This window comes from Larus michahellis, chromosome 2 (genome assembly GCF_964199755.1).
Source record: "Larus michahellis chromosome 2, bLarMic1.1, whole genome shotgun sequence".
Classification (NCBI taxonomy): domain Eukaryota; kingdom Metazoa; phylum Chordata; class Aves; order Charadriiformes; family Laridae; genus Larus; species Larus michahellis.
This window is the reverse complement of record NC_133897.1, coordinates 8,050,856-8,068,293: the sequence shown is the minus strand read 5'-3', so window position 1 is coordinate 8,068,293 and position 17,438 is coordinate 8,050,856. Positions and strand designations below refer to the sequence as shown.

Here is a 17,438-nt window from a genome sequence, read left to right as displayed (position 1 = left end):
CCAGTTCACTCTGGGGTGCCTCCATGCCTGATTAGACCTGTTCCAGTATGGTGGTGACAGCCGTACTATATTCATTTATTAAGCGAGGTGATGTGGCAAATGCAGGCATATAGATGCATATATGCTATGGAGAAAATTGCTGATGTATGGTAGGCCCCCGTAGTCCCCAGACAGAACAAAGGACAGTTTTATGATGAAGGGACCATAATTGAGATAGATAACCTATTTTCCCACCTGCACAATTCTGATAATATTGATCCATCTCATCAAGATGTTGTGAAAGTAACTAGTAACTACAAAGGGAGCCTCACTTCGTGATCCTCATACTGCCTCAATGTTCTAAATTGGTATCGATTCCTTAAGTAAGCAATCTGCCTGTCGCCTGGTTATTCTTCTGGCCAGCCTCACGGTTTTCTGTCTAAATCCTCCTTGACTCTTATCTTCCCATATTCTGATTAGCATCGCAGTTATCAAGGTATAAGGAGAGACTGAAAGCAAAAGGCTGATGTTGCAGAGGGAAGGCGTGAAGTGCTGAGCAGATAAAAGCAAGGTCAGGAGTGATGAGTAGGACAAGTTCAGCAAAGTCTGATCCTAAATTTAATCGCAGCCCTGTATGGCTGCCGTGCCTTTCCTGCCTGGAGGAGGAGAAAGGCATGGGTAAGCCACTGGTGTGTTGCAGTTCAGTCCCTGTGTTCAGCCCCTGCCCATACCCAGTGTCCCTTCTTGCTGTGGCAAGAAAATGAGGCAGAAATAGGTGAGACTTGAAATAGAGAGCTTGTTCATGTTAAAGGTTTTTGTGGACAAGAGCTGTCCTGATATACACCCTAGGGCAGACATTAGCTAATCGAAACTATTCTTTAATGTATATAGCTTTAAGCTGTTCCTGGAAAATAATTATCTATATTTTAAAAATATATTACTCTATACATTAAGAGCATTCTCCTCCCAAAAGCCATTAATCAGCTAAATGGAGGTGGTAGAAGTTCTGCCTGCTTTAGCGTTTCAGATAACTAGAAGTTAGGTTAAGTGCCAGCTCACCTGCAATGAGCAGACTTCTGTCCCGTGTTGGGTTGCATGACCCAACACCTAGACCCTCCTGCCACGACAAGATGGATGTTTAAGTTGTCAGGCCTACAACTTGAGAGAGGGACATGGAAAAAAAAAAGTCCTATATGCAGGTCTAAAGGCACGTGGGACAGTTCTGTATCCCTTTTCCTAAAACCGAGGCTCGTTATCCCAGACCAAGCCTACTCACCGCTTAGACCGTACCAAATGCTGCGTTTAAGTGGCAGGTGTCAGAGCTCATCCCAGCTCAACTGGCATCTCGAAGAGCAGGGAACATGAAGGGAGCCTCAACGCCTGCAATTTAGGAGACAGCTTGAAGAGCACGTAGTTAAGACACGAGAACACACTGTTCGCCAATGGACTGAAAACAGGAACTCGCATGGAAATCTTGGATTTATTCCATTATCCAGCAGCAAAAGGAATGTTTCAGGACAAGAAGGTGCAGGGGAAGCTGATTATGTTCTTTGCAATAATATTCTTCATCAAAGGCATGGAGGAGATGCCTTCTTGTTAAACAGAAATATGAGATGAGAAATGTAGTAATACATGGAAAAAATCAGCAAGTCTCGGCTCTGTGTTGCTTACTCGGGCATTGTGAAGGATGTGAGAACAAAACAGCTGAATTGTATTCAAGTGCAGTATTTTGCATTTGATGATGCAGGCTGACTCCCTCCTTGCCCTCAGTCTCCTGGACCTCTTTTGAACCTTGAGAAAAGACTTGACAAAAGAAACCTGACTGGTGCAATTTTAAAACCCCTTACGGGAGGCTGTTCAGGAAAAGGAGTTGTTCCAAGAAGAGGAGTTATTGCAGCAGATGAAAATCGGAGTTGTCCTTGCTGCACCGGTAGCTCGAGTGTCACCCCGGCTGACTCGCTCTCGCACGCAGGGGTTTCTAACTTAGATTAAGAGGTGCTTTAAAGCTGAGCTGCTTTGCTCAGCGGGGAGGGGGGGTTGACATTCAAACTGTAGCAGGGAGGGTGCAGCTCAGTCACAGGGGTGCTGCTGCTGCTGAAGTCAGTAGGTCTTTTTTTTTTTTTTCTTTTTTTGCTCTCATTCACAGGGAAGAAATCAAACATAGTAAATCCTGGCTACCAGTGAAGACAGCCCCCGTGAGAAAGGGCAAGGAGCACAAATAGTCCATTTTCAATAGGGTAAGATGGTAACAAAGGGGGTTACGGGGGACTGTAGCAGGACTGGTGTTAATAATAGGAGAGGTTGAAAAAGGCTAATTGCATCTACACGTAACATTTTTAGTGTTAGTTACCCTAAACAAGTTTTGCATAATATATTTCAATGTTGAGGTTTTATTGTAGCAGTTCTAACGAGTCTTTATGATCCATTTTCTCTACTGCCGTACAGTACCATGATCTGGGATAGCTATAGCATGTTCCGTCTTCATTCCACCTTTTTCCAGAAGATGAGCCTGAGATGCAGAGAGACGAAGGAATTCAGATGGGATGGATTCAGTATCAAAACCAGAAGTGAAATTTTAAATTTGCTATTTCAAATTGCACTTCTCTGCTCAGCTGAAGGGGACCTTTCTCCTGGCTGGCTCACCTTCGACAGTGCAGTTTATGTGGAATAAATGCTCCTATTTAAGTTACCATTGCTGATCTCCCGCTTTCTCTTGTGCGCGTTTGCATCGTGTAACTCATTTGCCCTACTTGTTGCTCGAGAAGACTTTTGAGGGTAGGCCAGACGAACTGTATCTCCTTACAAAGCAAGTAACCCAGGGGCTGATTTGCTCTAGGATGCCTTCAGCTGTATCAGTGTCAGTTTTCTGTCTGTGTATCTAAAGACGGTGTTTTGTGCTCAGTTATCTTTACCCACGCGGCTACCTTCAGGTCTCCCATCAGGATGGTTTCACGGGGGCAGGTGCATTTGCAGAGGTCTTTGCTCATTTTTCCAGCTGAAATAGTTTTATGAAGGGTCAAGGGACAAACTCTGACTTCCTGCTGAACAGTGATTTAGTTACTAGTGGTAATATTTTGATAATTAAAAGATTCTTTTTATTAATTTACAGAATCTTTAATAACTACGTGCTTTTGTAAGTAATCTTTTTAGCTTTACCCACTTGTGGAAATGACATTATTTCAAATAATGACTAACTATAGCATTAAATGGAGAGTATCTTAGTTGGTTCATTTACTTTGTTCAGATTATTGTTATCTTCCAACAACACTATATGGGTTTGGCTCTGTAAAACATCACACACTCTGACTCATTTGGTCCCGTTCACCATAGTGGGATTATGTTCATGTGATTGGTCTGGTCCCAGGAGTGCTCAGCACCTTGAATGAGAATGGGAACATATATATCCAGCTGTCCTATAGCTCCAGAAAATTCACTGGGGGTATCCACAGTTGAATTTAGATGAAGCTTTTCATTTCTGTGCAGATCTTTTCTAGAAATATTGAACACGTTCGGCATTTGTGCAAGCCCAAGGCTGTTTCAATCTGTCTCTGCATATTCATAAGCTAGTGATCTGTCATGGCCGTACCTGGCGTGTGTGTGTACACACACATCCTCACACATGGACTGCAGCTTGCGTGCAGAAAGAGTTACGCATATGGGAACTTCTCATCGTTGATCAGCAGCTGCGAAAATGATGACTATTTCTGACCATGCTGCTTTTTAGAAGATAGACATGAACACATACGAGAAATGAGATAAACAGTGTAACTGACTTGGATGGTAGTAGTTCATGTGTAAAATATTTTAGAATCATAGAATCATAGAATGTGTGGGGTTGGAAGGGACCTTTAAAGGCCATCTAGTCCAACGCCCCTGCAGTGAGCAGGGACATCTTTAACTAGATCAGGTTGCTCAGAGCCCCATCAAGCCTGGCCTTGAATGTCTCCAGGGATGGGGCCTCCACCACCTCTCTGGGCAACCTGTTCCAGTGTCTCACCACCCTCGTTGTAAAGAACTTCTTCCTAATGTCTAATCTAAACCTGCCCTGCTCTAGTTTAAAACCATCGCCCCTCATCCTATCGCTACATGCCCTTGCAAACAGCCCCTCCCCAGCTTTCTTGTAGGCCCCCTTCGGGTACTGGAAGGCCGCTATTTTGTATGTGAAGGGTCAGTGCCTCATCTCCATAAACGCAAACCCGTTACAGATTCACATCCAGTGGATTCACATTTGGGTCCCTTATTGTTAGGCTCTTTTTCTCAATTGTCTCTTGAGACCTTCATCCAGGATATTCAGAGTAGAGATTTTTTATAAATTTGAAAAGACTGAAACATCTGGATGTTCTAGATGCTCACCCAAATGCTTTGCCTGTGTTGTGCTCCCGGCTGTATGGGTGTCTCCACAATCTGTTACTGAAAAGGGCTTATTTTTATTTCTAGGACCTTATCCACAGTCCTTGCCCCTGGTCTGAGGAGCTCAGTGGGAAGGACTGGAGAGCCAAATGCCTTCCCAGGGCAAGCAGCCTAATAACTACAGTCCCACCTGCAGCCTCTGTAAGGGATCTAAAACCTCGGAGAAGTACTTGGAGACACTCCGTCCCCTACACAGCTCCTGGTGTGTCACAACACCTTCCTCCAGCTGCCCTGTGAGGACACAGGCAGGACGACCTGGCAGCCACTCTTTGGCCAGCCAGGATTTCAGCCAGCTTTCCTTGTTGCTGTTAAAACCTCATCAGTCGTAGCTATGAAAATTGCATTTATTTTTTGCTCATCTGTTTCAGGAAGAGATTTTGAGCAGCAGAGTGGAAGCACTGCAATTAGCATCTGCGAGAAAGATAAAGCCAAGAAATAATGAGGCCTCCCTTGAAACGAGAGCACATGACTAACTCCAAGATGAGCTCGCACTTCTCTCATCCCCATAAAGGCCACCCCTACTTGACCAGCCACTGCTGCTCTCTCGTAGAACGTGTGTCTAGGACGGAAAGCATTAGCAGAAAGCCCATCTGCCCCTTGTGATTCCATTGCAGTCACCCGTCTTTCACAGAGGGGTGCAGTGATTTCTGTGTGTTTCACAATTAAAGGGACAGCCTGGAGTCTAGATACTCAGGACAGAAATGATGTCTCTGTTTTTGGAATGGTTTCAAATCTTCCAGGTAATTTTTGGGGGGGGTTTCCCACTTTAAAGCTCTTTCTGTTTCTGAGTCCACACAATCAAAGGGGAAAACCAGCAGGATTATACTGGGGAAAGGGGAAGAAAGTCCAGAATAAGTAAACTGAGAAGGCGTGTTTCTCTGTACTGGCTTCTGGTTGTGTCAGAAGGGAGAAGGGTGAGTAAGAAAAATTCAGGCAGAATGGGATTTTTGTGGGTGCTGTATCCCTTTAAATGTGAGATTATATTTTGTGTTTGAGAAAACCAAACGGACACGTAGAACAATCCTTGATTTTACAATGATTCCAGATATTGCTGAGCATACAGAGAGGAAGCCAGCACAATTTTCATTTGGTTAGGTGGCCCGCTCAGAGGAAATCTGATGGACTGTGTGAGCGTGTCTGCCTCTGACGCGGTGTGGTTACATACAGCCACCTTGCAGCTGCGCAGAGGAACTTCGTTAAAGCAGGTAACCCTGTGGCAGGGAGCTTTCAGCCAGCCACCTGCATAAATACCCCAAGGTGTTTGCAGGCTGGGTGGCCGTACGGTTCCAGTTTCACGTCTCTAGGTTGTGGTACAGGCATGCTCTTTATTGCAGTCAGCATGTTGTTTGCCCAGATTTTTCTTTTCTATTGTGAGTTTTAAAAGGATGCTCAAGAAAGTGCGCGGCTGAATTTCAGATGACTAGGGTTGCCATATCAGATTGGGGTGTTAATGTGTATAATGCTTAGAAGGAGAGAGATTTTAGATTTTGTTCTTTGATCAGAGCGTGCTGAGTGATCCTGGATAAAACAGATAAAAACATTCCCATTCAGGTGCTGGCATTCCACTTCCTAAAGCCCTGCAAAGACACCGGAACAATTTGCAGTGCTACAGGGTGTTCTCAACGACCTGTGAATCCAGTGGGTGCTCAGTGCCTTAGCTAAGCCAGTGGAACAACTATTTAAATTACTTCTACGGATTTGGATGTCAGGTCCAAGTTTACAATTCTTCTCTTAACCTGTCTGTTTTCCCAGCTGGCAAAACCCGTGGAAGTCAGAGCTCCCTACTGCACCGCTGCGTTTGGCGAAAGCGCTAAATCTGGAGGGAGAGTCTCATTTTGCAAGAATCTCACTATATTCACCATTACCACCAATCTTCCCTAATTTAATTTATCTAAATCATCACCATCTGATGCGCATTAACATAGGACGATGATTTGAAGATTCATTGATCTGAGATGAATAGGAAATGCTGGTCGATGCATTGTAAGGCTTTCAGAAAAGCAGCTCTGTATTTGCTCTGGTATTTGCTCTCCCACGTAAATCTTTGCTGCATCCCCAGTGAGTTTCGGATCATCTTGCGGTTCTGGGAATGAGTCTGGAAACACAGTGTCCTCTGCCGTAGGTATTTCCTTAGGTGGGGGCAGCTGTGCTGGAGCTCGTGGACTTTATTTTACCAATGGAGTCACTGAGGGAGAAGCAGGGTGCACAGCCTAGAGTCCAGAAGTCAAAGGTGTACTGATACTTACGGAAAGGAGGTGTTGGTAGCACAAGTAGTAATGCAATGTGTCACCAAACAAGAAAAAAACCACCAAGAACAGGTTATCTCTCCTAGAAAACAGGTTTCTGAGTGTTTTCTGAAAAGGAGGAGGACGTGTAAGGCTCTTAGAACCGGAAATAAAGGAGCAGAGACTTTGAAAGTTGGGTTTTTTTTTTGCTTTCTATTTCCGTGTATTTCATCCTAGTGATTTAATGGGTTGTGGAAGGTACGTGGGTGAGTTCTCACATCTAATCCACCTGTAAAAATCTTAACTGGTCCTGTCAGAGCTCATTAGCTGACATACAGCTTCCTTCATTGCAGCTTTTCATCTCCAGATAGAAGATGTTTCCAGGTGGGGCCTCTGGGTTGGTTTCCTGTCCTGCCTCCTCTGGCACATGCCGAGCGTGACTATTCCAAAGCAGTGGAACTGTCTGGATCCAGAGACAACATGATTCAAGCTCAAATGATGCTTGAGCACTGGTGGGAACCTGAAATACATGAGCTATGGATCACAAACTTGTAGGCTTTCAAGCTCCTATGGTTTTATTTTATGCATAAAATATATGCAGCTACTCTTTCCTGTTTTCTCATGATTTAAACACAAATAATATGCCAGGTTAGGTACGTAATCTCAGAAGTGTTCAAGAAATGGTGCTTTAACTTGTCATACACACTAGTCTAAAGCAATGTGGCTGTACACAAGTTACTGGTGATGGTCTACACCACCTAATGATGTGACCCGTTGTGCTTTTCGATGAGTTCTTCTGCATCCATGTGTTATTAATGCTGTAAGTATATGTAGGTTTTCATTGTATTAAAAATCAAAGCAGAATTTCTGGGCTTGGCTTTTAATGCCCTGTAAGTGCTTCCTCATGTGAATAACTCACTGAGGGACTATTCATAGCAATAAGTGCTTTTATCAGCTCTAAGCATTTCTGTTTTATTTGGCATAAACCTTGCCATACAGACAGGACAGGGAGCAAAGCATCCCTCCTGCTAACATTACAGAATTCAACTTTTTATAGGGGATAATACTGAAATACAGGCGTGGGGGCAGGTGAGCCCAGCGGTGGCAACTGGCAGAGAGACTTCAGGTCAGAAATGTACGGCTATTTCTTACTTACTTACCAGAATCACATTTGCCTGGGATTGCTGTTACACGTTTTTCCCCACAGAAGATATAACAGGAGCTGAATTTAATTCCCTGCTTGCAAAGCATTAAACCACACTTTTCCTCCCACATTCCCTGTGTTTAAAACCAGCAGAGTTACTTTAACCTTCTTTTTTTTCCAACCCTTGCTAAAAGCACAGGGGCTGGCAGACAGACAGGCTGGGTTTCAGCATTTTGTCTGACCAAACATTAAATTATTGGTACTGTTTGGAGTACTCGAGCCTGGCAGTTATCTGTAGATGTCTGACAAACACTAGCTCGTCTTCAGCTGCTCTCACAAGCAGTTTTGCGTGATTTCCATGAGGGGTTTTTTGGCAGCCATTTAGATCTAAGAATACACTATCAGTCTCTGTCCAGATCCCCGTAACTGTTAAACCAGCCTTGCACCCAAGCTATCTGGAGGGAGTAAAGGGGAGAATCTCCTCTGCGGGCTGTGGAGCAGAAGCAGCAGTGATGATCCAGGGCCGTGGTGAGCATTTTGGTGTCTGTGGTTGTCTTCACCCCTTCATGAGAGCATCTGCAGCCCACCAGCATGGACCCAATGCATCCATAAAGTTGATGGAAGGAAAAAAAGATTTGCCAAGGGAAAGCTGCTCCTCTGTCCCGGGAGCATGAGCACCCAAGGCTGGCGCTGGGGAAGAGAAAGGTTTGCCCTGGCCTTCAGCCATGCTTTGGCTGGTTTAGCCCATCTCTGCCCCTTGTCCTCGCTGCTGCAGAGGGCAGCGATGTCCCTCGCAGAGCTGCTCTGTGGCCTGCCCTCCCCATGCTGCATTTGCCCGGTTTTATGGAGACCTTTCACCTCCGTGTTCGGTGTGTTTGGTCGTGGCATGAAAGTATGTGCTAAGTTCTCAGTGTAGAGCAAGAAATGTAAAACTCAGACATTTAACCTCAGGGTGCTTCACCTGGGCTTGCTCTAAGCCCAGGTGTCTCTTTGCTATTGAATGGCATATTTGTCCTGCTACAGCAAGGCTGCTAAGCCATGTGGCTTGGTGATCAGGCACGCACGTGGATTATTCTTTGCCATATTTAGAGAGGCAGACCTACCAGGCATCGTGTTTGCCCACGTTTGAAATAATCTTGATTTAAACAAGAGGGATTACAACATTCAGTTTTCAGTCTCAGGCTGCAGGAGTGATTTCAATTAATTAAATGGCATCGGGACAAGTTTGGGCATTGTGTGAGTGTGTAAAATCAAATATAAAGCAATCATGGAAAGGCATCTCAATGCAGCTGTGAATTGAGTGAGGCACCTTCACAGCCTCATTCTTTTATGCATTTGGTGGTAAGGATTTAGAGCAGTGCAGTTATATGTAGTGGCAATCAATTAGATACAGATTGTATGAATTTAAAAGTTGTTTTTAGATGAATTTAAAAGATGTTTTAGATTAATTTCTGTTGTTTATAGGATTCCTCTTGCTGACTTCTTATGGAGCTGAATTCCATAGACCTTCCACTAACGCACACAGATATTCTGTTTACTGGCTGGTGGGTCTGTGAGTGTGTCTTCTTGTTTGCCAGTAACGGTGTATAAATGCTTCTGTTTCCACTGGTGATGGCTGGGGTTTTTTTTAATATCATTTCTACTTCAGTTTCTTTAATACAGCTTATGGGACATCAGAGAGAATGGCTTTGTTTTTCTCTTTTTCTTGGACGTGGCTTTATACTAAAGTCCCCCAAACTAACTCTTCTAGGACGCAGTATAGTTTTACTCATATGAAGTCTGGAAGGTGTCAAGCCTGGGTTTTTACATGTAATGGTTGCAAATCTGGGCTTTAAAAAGCCAAGTCATGTTTTTTTTCCCCTAATTTGCTTATGTCCGTGTGTATACATGTACAAATACACACAGGTACAAACAGCTGGAAGTTGGCCTGTAAGTCTAGTAATTAATCAAATGTCACAGCCAAATGAAAATACTATCCCTGGCCATAAGCTAGGTAACAACACGCATTGCTATAGAAACCTAATGCATGCATGGAAAAGACCAACTGTACTTACGGAGAGGAAAAAAAAAACCCAACCCTGAATACAGTAGTTCTTTTGAATTTTAAAATATTGGGGAGTAAAAGTGGCAAAGGCTGTGCAAGTCAGATACGAACAACACTCTTTAGACGTTACTCTAAGGCAAGGACGCATAGAATAAGTTGCTAACTTATTTGGAGTCAAGGCAAGGTTCACTGGAAGTCTCTCTATTGATTTTTATTGGGAATTACATCGAGGCCTTTGCTTGTGGGTGAAATGAGACGAGGAATCAATCACAAACCATTTCCCCTCTCCCGAAGTACAGCTTCACTTATGAACAACAATGATTAAACATATTAGCCTATTGCCACTTGTTCCATCAATTTTGTAGACATGGAGCGCATATTTCAATGTTGCTAAGGTGATTTAATAGTCTATTTTACATTTCCCCAATATTTTTTGTGTAAAATTCAAGAGGCTTCATATACATTCATAGCGTCACATAGCAAGTCATAAATCACTGCTGCGTAGTAGGCAAGAAACGTCCCTAGCACTAGCAGAAAAGGAAGTGGAAACAGAGGAACCAACTTCTTTGCTTGAGGAGCTGGTATCCTCTTTAATTTCCCTTCTTTTTATCACCTATGCCATTATTTCAATTAAACATTTACAGGTATTTGTGATCAATGACTTTTGTGATCATAACTCATAAATACTTGCTGGTTTTATGATTGTATTATGTACAATATGAGTCTGATTCTTGCTTTGTAAATAGGTACAGATCAGGAGTAAGTTGAGATATTTCTTTTTCATACGCATGTATAAATGAGAAAAGAAGTCAAAAGCAATTCATGAATCAGAATTGCCAAGTCTAAATTTATTGCAACTTACTGAACCTGTAGTCTCTAACATCCTGGGCTTCTGGAATCATGTTACTTTATAAAAGAATTCATTTTCTTCCTTTAAAAAAAAAAAGGAAAAGAAAAAAGAAAAGCTTTTCTTTTTTCCTTCCTTGGAATTTTATAGCCCCTTCTGGGTGCAGAGAAATATTGGGAAGACTTAATGTCTCAAAAAAGAAAATGCAGAGAGGACGTGTGTAGGTTTAAATACCGTGACACTTTGAGGGTTTAGCTGGTGATTTTTTGTGGCATTTGGAACCAGTATTACTGATGAATACAATATGTACATACAAATGTTGTGTTCATTATGGTAGGACCACATGCATTAAAATAGCTGTGTAGGTACAGTGTAATTTTGTTTGTTTAATCCTGGGACACATCAATGGAAAATCAAGCACCTAAACCAGAAGTTAGCTTCATTACCAGGGTTGCATTACATTGAATTTCACATGCATGGCTTTAGGCACGGTACTTTGAAAATATTGGCTCTTGTTCTTGGTTGTGCAACATTCAAGCAAGGCAGCTGAACTGTGTGTGATGCCAATAAATGAATGAGTTAAAATTGGATCGGCTTGTAAAACATCTACGTCTAATCCAGTGTTTTGGTTGCTGTGCTGTGGCCATATCAAGACCACTTATAATAACACGGCTATTGAAATGCTGGGTTATATTTACATTCTAGAGAAGGAAGGGTTTGTTCGTGTTGCTATACCGCACTCGGAGCGCGAGATGCAGCCTGCAGATCTGAACATACCCTGAGCAAAACAAGGCATTAGGGAGCAAGGTCAGACTGGCCACTCTATGGTGTTACGGCCAGCAGAAGCTAAAGTATTCGGGCACGATGGGCTTCCCTTCTGCGTGTAGTAGATCCACACAGCCTAAGAATCCGAGCCCACATTAGTTGCATTGCCTTATTAACATATAAATGACCCCCTGTGAATTCCAGAGGGAGTTTTTTTGGAGAAGCGTTGAAAAAGGGCAGCAGCTCAGTTTGGTAATGAGAGAAAAACCCATCCTTATCTGGAGCAGAGTGGCTGGGGAGATTTTTAGTCCTCCTCACAGAAGTGGAGATGGACCCCAGCATCCTCAGCCAGAAAGGATAAGGTCTACATTAGAGGCAAGGCATAAAAATCCCCTGGAGGTAGGACTGGAGCAGGGAGAAATGAAAATAGCGTACGCGCTTTATTTTTGAAATGTGTATGTTTTACAGATGCTAACGTAAGGAAGAAAGTTTCAGGACATCTCAATAAAATTCAGACCATCTGTTTCTGTCTGCAATGCCGACCTGTGCGCTGCGGCTTCGCGCTCATGTGGGAGAACTGGGAAGCCAGGCTGCCACTTGGAGTAAGGAGGAATCAAATCAGAATCTGTTTCATTATCCACGTGGGACAAAATTTATGGATGGAGAGCAGATCAGATTTGAAAGTTCCCTGAAGTGAGAAAGCTTGTCCGTAGGGGAAAAAAAAAACAAACAACAAAGCCATGATTAGCCACATTGCAGGCTAGAGACATCCCATGTGCTACCATCATGATAAGCACGTGCTTTTCCCATGAATTTCTGTGCTACGTTCTGTTTTACACCTTATCTCCAAGTTGGCCTCTCGTGAAGCTAAACATCTGAGCGGGAGTCACCTCCATGGTGTTAGAGGGGTCCCATTAGCAACCGAAGTGCAAGCGGGAGCAGCTGAGTCAATGGCAGAGGCTGACCCCAGCAGCCTGCCAGGAAGGGGCAGCTTCGCATTCCAGCTTGGCGCGGTGGGAACTCGGCCAGCTCTGGCTGCCCAGGAAAAGTCATTAATTAATGCATGTCTCTGCCGAGGAACGGGGATGTGCTGACGGCATTGCTGGGGCCTCTCGGAAAAGGGAGGTGATGGACCAGTTTGTGCTTTTGCTCCCTATTTGAAGAGCAATTTTTAACCATTGGGAGCATATAAATCACAGTTTAATAAACCGAAATGTGTAGGTTGTTATTTTGGTCTGCATCTTATTGCAGGTAATGGTCTACATATTTGATGTAAATGATACAGTGGGTCTGACTCTAAAGGCGAGGGTGTAGCTCAAGGGATAAATTGCATCAGTGTTCTCAGGGGAATGAGAGATGCTGTTCTGATTAAGTCTAATGGAAGCTAATTTCTGCAGAGCCCCATATACTCTGCTGCTGATGTCTTGCCTTTGTTGGGTTTTGTTTTACATTATTAATTAACCATACTGCTGCTTCCAAGCACTTGAGACCCCTTTGAAGTCGCAGTTTGATCAATTGATATGCAGTGTGCTACAGGTATAAACACCTTATTGCATTAAATTGACACTTTAAGTAGTTCTGTGGCCGGAGAACTTGCTTAGGAAGAACTTCTCAGTGCCGAATCATGACTCCATGTTGCTTTAGCAAAGCCTCCACCACCAAATGTTGGTCTTTAAAAATGCCTGTTGTTCTGAGCAAACGTATTATCACTTTCAAGTGATAAAACATGCATTGCCAAATGTTTTAAGGCTGTTGTATTGGCAAATAACTTTCTCCACACAGAACAAGTAAACTGCAGCCTGGAAAGGATCTATAGAGTGGTTAATAATCTGCTGTAGAAGAGCTCTATCCTGAGGTTTTTGGCTTTTTTTTTTCTGCAAAGTGCTCAGTAGTTTGGGATGGCGTAGCTGATCCGTGGTGATACTGCAGAGCTGAATGGACATACTTGTATTTCATGACAATTCTTCTGGGATTTGCAGAAATCTGGCTCTGTGCTTTGAGCCACCTGACCTTCCCATGCTTTGGCAAGGCGAGCTCACGCGTAGGCACTGGGACCAGTTGCAGGGAGGGCGATGATGATAACACACGGTGCTCCTTCATCCTCTTCCCCAGCAAATCATGGGAGCAGAAGCCCCAGGAGTGCGGGGACGGTCCCAGCAGAGGAGAAGGAGGAGGTTTGTTAGTAGAGTCCTGTAATCCCCACAGGGATATAGGAGGAGAGAGCAAAGTCAGCATTTTCAGCACAAATCGGCCCTGTAATCTTCACGAGGGAATGAAATCCCCCCAAGGACAGCACCTGGCTCCCAGCAAGGTCCCCGTCTCTGCTACTGATGTTGTCAAAGATGCCTGTTTCCTGCCGGTGCAATTGCATGATTATTTCCAAACTCAGTCCTGAATTTGGGTCCTGTTTATTGGGTTGCTGGAGGAGGGATCGACAGATGAGGAGGAGGGGCAGGAGAAGAGAAGAACTGGGCAGAGTGCTACTCCTGAGAGAGTGGGAAGAGAAAAGAAAAGCCTGCAAGCAGCAGGAAAGGAGACCCTCGCCCTCCTCAGCATCATTGCTCAGTGAAGAAGAAGGAAAACTTTCTGGGGAGCCAGAGATTTTAGATCTGCCTGAAAGGTCTCTGGGAGAGCCCGGAGCTGAGTAAAGCAGGGATGAAGTGGCCATGGATGGCTGTGAATGTTGAGGCGTTTCCTGCGCCCTTCCCTTCATATATGTTGCTGGCAGATAGTTTCCTTGTGTTCAGTGTGCATTTCTCCTGTCTTGGTTTAATTTAATTGAGGGAAATCCCCAGTATCAGCCAAACCAAATGGCTCCAAGAGAGGAAAGCCGACAGCTCCTTAAGGATGGGGGGGAGGAGAGGAAAGAGATTGAGGGAAAGGACTGAGCCAGTTTTCCTTGATCACGTTGTGGCACGTGACCGGGAATCACAGGGTCCCTGGTTGCGTGTCCCCGCATCTACAGCAGCCGTCCACATGTCTGTCACACTCTGACACTGGATCTGCAGCAACTGTTGCTTCAGCTGGCTGCTGGCATGTATTTATCATCAGTGGTGTTGAAAACAGAGCCAGAGCAAAATGTCATTAAAACTTCAGCTCTAGATGTCAACAAGGAAAAAACGGAAAAGGGTTTATCAATGCGAATGAAAGCAATGTGATACATACCTCTTAGGCACAGGTTTGGGATATTTTATTTTTGATTTTGACTGATTTCAAGTGACAGATCAAAGGAATGAAACAAAATGTAGTTAGCAATGTGTCCTGGTTTTCCTGCATGGATTTATTTCTACCCGTTTCTTGCACGCTGCCGTAGAACACAGGCGTGCAGTGGCCGGGAGCACCTTCATCACTGGTAAGACACGGTTCATGTGGAAGCAAGGTCATTGATTAGCGCCATCGTGTCTCAGCAATGACAAAGTTATGTAATTATGCGATCCTTTTTCTAATTGCATATTGCTGAGGGACTAGCACAGATTGTGCCTTGTTTACCTTGGCCGTTTTAGTGGCTAAGCCCGCTCTGGTTGATATCCTTTTTGTTGCTGTAGCACTCACCTCCTCCTGCGGCCAGCTGTGCCCGAGCCCCCTGCCCAGGTCTGATTATTTTCCTTCACACTAGATAGTTTTGATTCACTGTCAGAGCCCTTTAATTTCATTGCGGCTTTGTTTACTGAGATGAAGCAATGCACTCAGAGCACACAATAACACAAAAAATTGTAATTTTGGTGAAACTGACACCCCAGCTCCTGAGCTCTCAAACCTTCCTGTTCTGCCTGCGCGGTACCAGTGCTACCAGCACACCCAGCTCCCTTCTTGTCTTGGTTTAGACCTTCTACCACTCTTGCTGCTCCCACAGTTGGATGGAAGTCAGTGCCTTCTCCAAAAACTGTGTTTGCTGGTCTTAACCCTGTAAAGTTTCAAGTCTGTGGTAGGAAGTTCCTTTCACCCAAACTCCAGGACTTTGTGTGGTGGCAGAAACTGGTGCAATCTGTGCTTGGAATAGGGCTGAGCTCTCCTTTTGCATCACTGGGGTGGACGGGGCTATGGCAAACACTGTCAGAGATCCTGCGCTTGGCTCCACGCAGAGTGAATACCTTGGACGTACGCTCTGTAAGGCTAGTGGCCAGCCATGTGATGGTCCGGAGGCCTCAGCTGGCCTGGGCTGGTGTTCAGCTTGTACCGACCGTGGTCTAACACCGATAGGGCTGAGTTGCTCCAAGGTGGATCGTGTTCAAGTTCAACCAAACTTCGGGGTGATCCTTCATGTTCACTAGCAACCTGATCTAGTTAAAGATGTCCCTGCTTACTGCAGGGGGGTTGGACTAGATGACCTTTAAAGGTCCCTTCCAACCCAACACATTCTATGACTCTATGATTGATTCTATGTTTCACTTCTGCATCAAGAAAAAAGTGTCTGCTAAATACCATCTATTTTCCACAAAACAGTGATTGGGTTGATTTTACAGTAGTGAAACTTTGGCAGCTTGTATCTGTTTAATCAATGCAATAGTTAAAAAATAAAAAAAGCTTCTTGGGGCCACAACTTTACAGTGTGATGGAGCGAGTGGTGCAAATGAACTGCTGAAGTTCCCTGATGTGACAAGAGCCTGTAAGGATAAATCTTAGGGAAAAATCTGGAGAGCCATGAGCATTATTAAGTAATAAACTGTCCTCTCTTGAAAGGAGAACATTGCAGAACTTCCTGATGTTCTTTGCAGCCAATCTGTAAGCTCTTGGTTGGTAGGAGTTAAGGATCGTACGTTCATGCTGTCTCTGCAGTGTCATCTTCTATTTTTCTGGAGGTGGCAGGAACGTAATCAGCTGTCAGAAAAAATAGAGGCTCAGGAAAGCAAAGGATGTGGTGTTCTTGGCAGGTAGAATCTCTGCATCCTACGTCCTCTGAATCTGGACTGGAAGGATTAGACACCAGTCCCCTTTCTAGACTGGTTTTTGCAAGAACTGGCTCAGCTAATGAGCTGTCAGCCATGAACGCTTGTCTAGATGGCTCTTTAATGCCAGCTGGTCTTTCACCATCTGACTGATTCATTTGTGTTGAGTGGCAGCAGATGACTCTCAGCATCAAATACAGTTTCACCAACGTTCAGTAAACCGGGGTAACGTATAGTGGTTTTCAACTTGCAGAAGTGCCCCAAAACTTGTCACGGTCTGTTTGTGATTCAATTTTTAATTCAATCTAAATGGCTTTCTGCATGGGAGTCCTGGGTATGTAGGGGATATCAGGGTAGTCCAGCTCTTGTCCTGAGCTGCCCGTGCTTCGAGGAACAGGTTGCAGCACTGCCTTGCTTTTAACAACTGAAAACAACCAGCTTTCCAGTGCAATAGTTGCTTGTTACAAGGAGAAAACAGCTCATAATTTATTTTCAGAAATGAGGTTAAAATAGTGCAGCTGGGGAGGGAAGTGACTGGCGCAGCGGGTTGGTAATAAGATACAAAGCCTTTCCCTGCTAGGTTTAAGTCCAGCTTCAGTCAGCAGTGACTGAAATCTTTTATCGTTTGACAGTTGTTCACCGCGGCCTTTGCAGTGTTGGCTTTGCTCCGTGACATCTGAGTCAGTACTTGCATAACCGGCCCCCTGCTCGGCCGCCTGTGCATCCCACCCACCTGCACAGGGGCCGGGCCAGGTTAGCAACGAAGCATCCTCTCTTCTTGCCGGGATCACACTTGTCCTGTGGAGAGGCCTCCTGCTCCTCAGAAGGTTTTAGGTTGAACATACTTTCTTCCTGGTTTGAAGCCCCGAACCCTGTCTGTTTCCAGCTGTGTTGGTGGACAGGGCGGTGGGGTGGAGGTTGTAGTAATCACCTATTCCGAGCTGAAGAGCAGCATTAGAAGGGCTCTGCCAGGGCTGTTGCAGCAGACTCACTGATTGCTCGATCTGGTCCTGGCTGGTGGAGCCATTCCTTCCCCAGAAGGTCTAGTCCTGCCCTTGGGTTCCCACCCTGCAGCCTCTTCTTTAGGCCCTCTCCACTTCTGCTCCTGTGTGCACAGATTCTTGAGGGGTTAAAACTT

The 17,438-nt window shown here is 44.6% G+C and overlaps 1 protein-coding gene across 12 annotated transcripts in view; it reads left to right on the top strand.

Annotated features, from left to right (window-relative positions):
* The window catches only part of PRKAG2 (protein kinase AMP-activated non-catalytic subunit gamma 2), a 236,415-nt gene that overhangs the window by 129,954 nt on the left and 89,023 nt on the right, over nt 1-17,438 (top strand). The window contains exon 1 of one of the 12 annotated variants that reach the window (XM_074574056.1): nt 2,126-2,216. The exons of the other annotated variants lie outside the window; for them this stretch is intronic. The gene's annotated coding sequence lies outside the window, so the exon portion shown is untranslated. Of the gene's footprint in view, nt 1-2,125; nt 2,217-17,438 lie in introns of those variants that run through there. 12 annotated transcript variants of the gene reach the window in all.